General features: G+C 43.2%; 1 protein-coding gene across 1 annotated transcript in view; it reads left to right on the top strand.

Annotated features, from left to right (window-relative positions):
• The first annotated feature begins 3,215 nt into the window (after positions 1-3,215).
• ddb2 (damage-specific DNA binding protein 2) overlaps positions 3,216-8,067 on the top strand; it is a 66,926-nt gene continuing 62,074 nt past the window's right edge. Inside the window, exon 1 of the mRNA XM_068723265.1 lies at positions 3,216-3,313. The gene's annotated coding sequence lies outside the window, so the exon portion shown is untranslated. The remainder of the gene's footprint in view (positions 3,314-8,067) is intronic.

The following is an 8,067-nucleotide window of genomic DNA, read 5'->3' as shown; positions in this document are numbered from 1 at the left end:
CACTTCAGAAATATGACGCAAACACTGCTCTGAAGTTCTCTTGAGTAGACTTTTGGTACTTGAGTTCTTTTGGACTGGATGAGGTGAATGGCCTGGTCCTTCCACTCCAGAGCAAGGCTCTTTTAGGACTCTGTGCGTGGAGCTGTGAGCCCTTCGTATGGCTGCCTCTTCAGAGATGTTGTTGTTAGATTATAAAAGCGGGGCCGGATGCTTTCAGGATGGAGCCAGCCGCCGTGCTCCGCTCTCACGGGCTCATTTGTTAAAAGCTATAGTCTTTCTTTTCCCACATTGCTGAAGTGTGTACTTCCTGTGTGCATTTGTAGCTTACGCTCCTTGCTCAAGTAGAATTGTATTCCTCACTTAATCAAACAGTGGAATATCTGCAGATGAAAGGTTGTACCTCTGAGTAGCTATTGCTGGACACTGAGGGGGTCATTGTCTCGCCTTCCGCTGATCTACCTCTCAATGGAGGGCTTTCAGCAGGTTCTCATGCGAAAGCCCATGCTGCCTTGTTCTATTTAGAGGAGGGCTACACTGCCGACTAAGAAACTAGAGTGGCTTAAGTGTTTTACAGCAGCTCTAAACATAAGAACAGTCAAAATATCTACTTCTTACTTCCAAGACTTAAAGACCATACAGAAAAGCAAGAGGGGTCTGGTAGGCCAATATGTGGGCTTGCACATGCAAAACACTGAATGCTTTTTTTTTTTGTAGTTGCCAGGCATTGATCACAGTCCACCAGAATCCTGGCTGGTTCTTTTGGCTGGCTTTCTGTTTCTGCCCTCCCCCATCCATCACACAGAAAATCAGGGTTTTTTTTCTTTTTTTTTTTTCTTTCTAACAGCTAGGGACTGGCACCGTGCTGAAATGCAGAATAATAATCCCCTAATCACCTGAGTATTGCCAGTCGTAGGTTTTATCTGCAATGGATGTCAAAGCCCCCAGTGCCTAGTGATTACAGCATTTGATCTGGGTAATAATGTCTTCACTGTTGCCCTGCCTAGGGCCCGAAGGCAGTGCAGCTCTAATCCACAGTGCATTCTAGTGGAATCGCATTACACAAAGACCACCAGGGTTCTCCTCTAGAGAAGAGGGGTGGGGGGGTTAAAGGAGGAGGTTGCCATGGAAACAAGCTTCTCTCTCTGTGCATCTCCCTCACACTGACACACTCTCTCTCTCTCACAGGATAGATAAGCAAAGGACAGGTTCTATGTTTACTTTCCATGGGCCCTCCAATCCCTGAGCAGGCTGAGCCCTGATAACACGGGGCCTGTACAGCCACCGACCACTGACAGCAGATAAGCACCCCAGCAGAGCAGAGCAGTCATCACCCTCCAACCAGGATGAACAAACCTGCGAGACCCGGATTCATTTGGATTAGGCTGGATTGCTGCTGCTTTTGCTGCCGCTGCTGTGTTCAGACTACTGATGTTCACAGGACTTTTCTACATGAGAACTTGATGTTGCACTTCACCCCGTGGAGTCTCAGAGCTTAGTCAGAGGACATGGGCACAGTAATGGACTGGATGCTATTTTAGATATTGAGGTCAAGGGACTGTCTGCACTGGGCAGGTTTGTGTCACCGCAGCTGGAGGGCCAAGAAGATGGGAAAACTTAATTCCTCCTGATGTGTCCTGAGGAGCAGATGACCACACATTATCAGTATGTTATTTCACCATCTTCTCATTCCTGCCCTTTTTGCAATGGCCGTTTTCCACTGGAAGGCCAGTCGGAACATTCCTTTGTATTTGTTCCAAGTGTCCACTAAAACTCAGTAATTCAATACCCAGAGTAATTAGATTTGTATGATACTAATGCCCTGAGAAGGAACCAACATACTCTTTGATGTTGAGATCAAGACAACTACAAGTACTTCTTTATTATGTGCATTATGCTAACATGGTAATTATATTTCCACACACATTCTTTGAGTCAGGCACAGCTGGAGGTGTATAGCAACATGACTAATTACAGAGGAAATAGTGGCATTGAGCTAAAGTGGTGGGAGCTGGATTTCCCTTTGGCCCAGTCTTCTGTCTGTGTTTGCTTGTAAGATTTTTAATTTAATTTTATAAATCTGATTAACAGCTTGAGCACATACTCCGAATTAAAAGAACGGGATTGTCCACTTAATATCAAATGCTTGTAGGCCTATATTTCCTAAGTAGTTAATATAGATTTATCTCAGTTAGTGTCAATAATTATCGTCTTTGTTGATTCAACACCATGTAATAAATACAGTCTAGGACCAATATATTACTTACTGCAAATTTCCTAAATTGCATCGGGCCTCCTGTCTGTTGTTCTCTCTGGGACTGTTGAATAAGATGGGACAGCCATTGTTCAGTAAATTGAATGCACTACAGTTATACATAACACTGTACTTTTGTTAAAGTAATGTAAGAGATAAAGGACATATTTATGGAATAGTATGTAGTGGTTCCTTTAACTTTATTGATGAATTAATAAGAAAAACATGCAACCATCAGTGTCTGCCGTACATATTGGTAGGGCTGGGCAATAATTCAATATGGTAATTTATCATCTTTCAATGATAAAACGTGATGAAATCATATATCAAAATACTGTGACACACAATTATGTCTTCTTAATTAAATGAGAAAGTAGTCAGTTCTGTTATTTGTAATTCACACACGAGTCTGCAAAACCTTGTTATTTCATAGACTATTTAATTAATTACTAGAAAACATGCTATATCTGATATATATATATATATATATATATATATATATATATATATATATATATATATATATATATATATATAATTATCGAGATATAAAATTGCCTATATTGTGATAGAAAATCGCCCTTAGTCTATTGTTGCGGTTGCACATCATCAGCTCCACATTATAAATCGTCGACACATACTATTTCCTGATAACATTTTTAAAAGTGTAAATTATAAATAATGAAAAAAGTACAATTCCGCCCATCTAATTACAATTAAACCACGTGCACTTGTCTTCTCGATCCTGTTGGTTTTATCAGAGCAACTAGATGTATTTACCTAGGCTAGAGCAACTGTTCCAGCTGCGGATTAGCTGTTCGTGTTCGAGTCGCGCTAACCGGAAGTCTTGAATCCAGGACGGAAGTGATGAATTTAGCCATGTGGTCTGACCAACAGGGAGGTGGAATGTGCTGCAGGGGGTGATTCAATATTGTTTCATAGACGTGTTGACGCCGTGAAGAGTTGTCACTACTGGGATCCATTGCAGCTGCCATTCATTGAAGATAACCTCACGTGCTCCAGAGGAAACGTCGCAACAGCCACCTGTGAAGCCTTCAGTGGGTGAGTGGCTGGAATCAGCTGATGTGTCAACAGCTCCAGATACATTTTACACTCACTTGTGTCCTTTTGTGTTGAAAATAAATAAATAATGTGGTTCAACATTTCTACTGATTTTCACAGAAAAAAATCTAACTGATTTTCTCTTAAATTATAATAATGATGTCATCACAATCCCATACACATGTGCACTTTTTCAACCTAAAATAATGTGCCCTGATGATCTGTTGTCAGATAATCATGACAAAATGACGATCAAAGTTATCCATGTAGTGGTAGACTACTTTGAATAGTTTGAATTGAAGAATCGTTCGTTGGTCTACTTCAGGGCACATATCCTAATTATAATTTCACAGGAGCTGCTGAGTTTAGAGTCCAGCCTTGTAGCGTTCTCTCAGCACAGTAGATTGACTAGTGTGAGGGAAAGTTCATATTTTTTGCCCATTATTGGAGAAACGTGACTGTCTCATATGTAACATTTCACGCTCTGTTCGGCAACACATGGAGCTGTTGCTCTGCTCGCAGAAAAATGCTCTCATCTCAGTATTGCTGTAGTGCACTGTAGTCCTCACTGGAGAGGTGCAGAGAGCAGCCTACACTCTAAAGGCCTATACATTGATCACAAGATTGTCCACCCTTGTCTCTTGGCGTTTTTGGAAAGCTCTCACACATATAAGTAGTGAAGTGGCTGCATGATCTCTGTGCTGGAGAGCTCCGCCCTGTTCAAATACTACTTGAAGCTCAAGTGTTATTCTCTGCCACAAAGTGATACACCTACGGGGCCTCAGGATAAAAACATTTTGTTAAGAAAAAGTTTCTATCTTGACCACCATTATATAAAATTCAGTGGTCAGTAGCATTGTTGATTTGTATTAGTGGATACATTGTTTGAAAATAGTGGAAAATGCCCGTTTTAATTTTCCACCGCCCAAGGAGATTTATTCAAATGTTATGTTTTATTCAACTACCAGTACATAACCCAAAGGTATTCAGGTTACTATCATTTATAACAAAGAAAAGCCTTTGAGGCGCTGGGATTTGATTTTAAAATGTTGGCTGTTATGTTCTTGTCAATACATATTTATCAACTATAGACTTATTGTTGCAGCTCTAATGTTCTGCTGAAATGTACTGTTTTTGTCTTTATGGGGACAGTTGTGAGTTATGAGTAAAACCATGGACATGATTTTACGATCAAGACTGCTCTGCAGGGTATTTACTTTTAGGTAAACCCAGGAAAATGTTGACACCAGACTAATGAGATTCATTTGATGAAATTGTTAGTGAAACTAGATTTCTTGCCCCTGCTTCCGGTCTCTGGTGAATTAATTTTTTTTCCTGGTAAACACTTTATTTCTATTCCTGTTTGGTTCATTGAAGCATCTGTCATTCCCAGTGCTCCCACTGCGCCTGACAAAAGCAGAGCCATGTTAGATTGAAAAGACAGAGGGGCAATCTTTCAAATGGATCTCTATTCGAAAATATATTATGACATAATCATGTTTTCTCCCTAAAAGCCCAGGGGAGGCCTGTCTGTCAGATTGCAGTCCTCTCTTGGCTGCCTGGCCTGAACAGAAACAGCAGTTGTGTGTTAATAGAACCCAGAGGCACTCTGAAACCTTACCCATTCTGCTTTACGCTCTCAGCCAGGAGATTAAAGTCAGGGAAACATTACAGGAGGCTGGATAATTGCCCCTGTGTCTCCACCAGACAAAAGGCAACGCTCCGGCAATTCCCTCGGTAAATTGTCAAGAGAGGCTCAAGGATCCTTCAAGGCTGCAGCAAATTGTACAGTGCTGTCTAACAAACTACCAATCTCTGGATATTATGAGGCTTCCATATATCCTTGGCCATAATGACAGCTTGCACTGCTATAATGGAGTGCAGGCACAGGATGGCTTTTGTGAACACACTTCCAATATAAAAATTACTACCTTAGTTCCCAGTCTGCACTTTGCTTTTTTTCTTTTGTTCCCATTTGTATTTTGATTTATTCTGTTATCATTTTTTATTTTTGCTTTTATTCAAATACGAGTGTTGGCTGCTGCCACCAACAGATGATTGCAACCTTTACTCCTGAGGGCCACTTGATCCTCTGACAGGAAAAAAAAAATCTGCAAGCAGTTAATGAGTTGCCATCCATGCCTAGTGTTAAAGGCGTCTACAAATTAACAGAGGCTGTTGTCAGGGCGCTCCCTCGCTCTTCCCTGTTCTTGCCACCACTCCCCCCCCCCCCCCCCTCCATCTCATGCTCCCTCCTGCTCTTCAATTTCCCCCTCTACCTGCCTGCTTCACGCTCTGGTGGCTACGTGGCGGGAGCAGCGCTGTCTGGCTTTGGCTCTGAGTAGTGCTCATTGTCAGTTCGGTTCATGTTTAGAATTAGCCATTTAATGAGAACAAAAGAAATTAATTGGTGGTTTAAGCCTAATGAGACGTCTGTGAAATTAACGGGCCTCATCAATAGAAACAAATAAAATCCTTCAGCCTGTTGTTGTGCAGCATTATTCTGACAAAGCTTTTGACACAATGATGAATAGCAGGTCAGGAGAGACCATCTGTGCTTTTTTAAACCCCTGCAGGAGGGGGATGGAATGTGGGCTGGCTCGAAGAGATGGTGATAAAAGAGGGAGAGGGGGGGAAAGGGGAGAGGGATGGGAGAAAAGAGGAGAGAGAGAGAGAGGGGGGGGGGCTGAGAAAAAACAAATTCACCGGCTTTATTCATCGCCCCTTTAGCATGATACCGCTGTCTAACCATGGTTACAAAGGAAATCAAAAACAGGGGCATTAGCATGTGAAAGGCACTGGGTCTCTGACTATGCGTCCAGAAAGCCAAAGAGCTCTGATTTCGAGGGATATTTAACCTCCATTCAGACAGCAACAAAGGCCTGGCTGTCGCGCTGAGAGCAGTGGTTCAGCCTGATTGGGGCTCGGGAGGGAGACGGGGGGAGAGGAGGGGACAGCAGGATCACAGACCTCATTTGTTCCCCCTCTTTACTTTAGCCTGTCTCTATTCCCACTGAAGAGCAGCATTTCCTCTCTATAACCCCCCCCCCCCTCCTCCTCCTCCTCCTCCTCCTCTCAAAGTTGTAAATGTATGACCTGAGGAATAAATTGGATGGGAAGGAGCGGCGGAGGCGGCAGAGAGAGAGAGAAGTAATACATCTCTATCATGTTCGGTGACCTTTATTTACCGCGCAGTGAGTTACATTGTTGTTCATGTTATGTGTCTGCCTCGCTTCCTTTTGCTTTTAATGCCCCAGCATGGAGGTTGTGGACGTGATGGAGGCGGTTATCGGCCTGTCTTCAGCCCTGCCAGCGACTCAGCCCTACCCCTTTGCTCTCTGGCCACCCAGCAGGGCCGGCCCAGCCCAGCCTGTTTGTGTATCATGGAGAAACTGTTTGCTTTCCTGCGCTGATCAAATAAACAGGCCGTGTCTTTGGGGGCGGAAGGTTGGAGGAGTGGTGTCTGTGTGTTGTTTAGCTCTCTGGGTGTAGATAAGGAATTGTTTGATGGGGTAGAGAGAAACGAGAGCGATTTAGGTCAGCTAATCTGATTTACACAGAGATGGTCTGGCCATTGCAGGGAGCAGTAATTACATAGAGGGATTAGAAGCCCCCCCTCCAAAGCTCCCAACCTACAGAGAGGAGAGAGGGGTGGAGGCTTAAAGGCGGGAGAACTGCTCGAGTGTGTTGCAGCAACAACAACAGCTTGAGCAACTCTTGGTGCAGATTAAAAATGGCCGAGATTGCGCTCAAACAAAAGGGGGCATTTGGCTAAAGTAGTATTACTTAGCTTGTTTACACGCATTTACATCAGCTGCTTTGATCCCACAATTATCAGAATTTGTTTTCTGTGGCCAAATATCACAGTCGTGTCTGCCAGGGAATCCGGCGGTTCCAGCTGATGTCATCAGTCTAGTCATTTGTCACATTGTTGTTTTTTTCCCCCCCGGGAACTTGTTTGCAAAGTACACAGTATGAAATTAAATCACATGTTATGTTTCCTTTACTCTGGATCACCCTCTTTTGAGTGCGCTTTGTGTGATAGATCAGATTGATCACTTTCAGCCTCGACATTCTGTTCACGATTAGCTATTATTCAATGGTTTTGCTAGGTACACGGAGCAAATATTCAACGCTTCTCTCGATGCCATTTGTCTGGGTATTTAAAATGCACAGCTGAATAATTGCACTGCCAGAGCCATTACTTCATCCACAGGAATGACTTGCACGCTTGGCTGCTGTTTCTAGAGTGTGCTTGGCTAATCCACTCATTGCTTTGTGCATTCAGTGCTGTGAACCATAGGGCACCCGCTCGGATGCCCGTGCATAAATTACTGCCATGGAACATAAAGTGCTGGGAGGATTTTCCTTAACGATCGGCAACGCTTTAAACGCTTCTGCTTCAACAGTCGATACTGCTCAGCCCATTCAATTATTCAGCGGCCCGTCCCTCATTAACAAAATCCTGACCTTGACATGTCTGCCCTATTTCTCTCCCCTGACAGACTCGGCTCTCCAAACGACTCTGTTTGCTCTGATATTGGCTTGGAAATCCATGCATATTGATAAGTTGTTTGCAGTGTAATTGAAAATGTCAGTTATGAGGCCCGAGCAGACAAAGGTCGGCCCCAAGAACAAAAGCTGACAGGCTGCTATGTATGGAGCATATATAGTATGGGATGAAGGAGAGTAGAATGAATTCTCTTGTATACATTTACTACACCTTTTTATGTTCACTATGTGCTAACAGGACT

Source organism: Cebidichthys violaceus, unplaced genomic scaffold (genome assembly GCF_023349555.1).
Source record: "Cebidichthys violaceus isolate CVI_PGR_0920_01 unplaced genomic scaffold, fCebVio1.0.p SCAF_3, whole genome shotgun sequence".
Classification (NCBI taxonomy): domain Eukaryota; kingdom Metazoa; phylum Chordata; class Actinopteri; order Perciformes; family Stichaeidae; genus Cebidichthys; species Cebidichthys violaceus.
The sequence above is the reverse complement of the archived record's forward strand: the minus strand, read 5'-3'. Positions and strand labels throughout refer to the sequence as shown.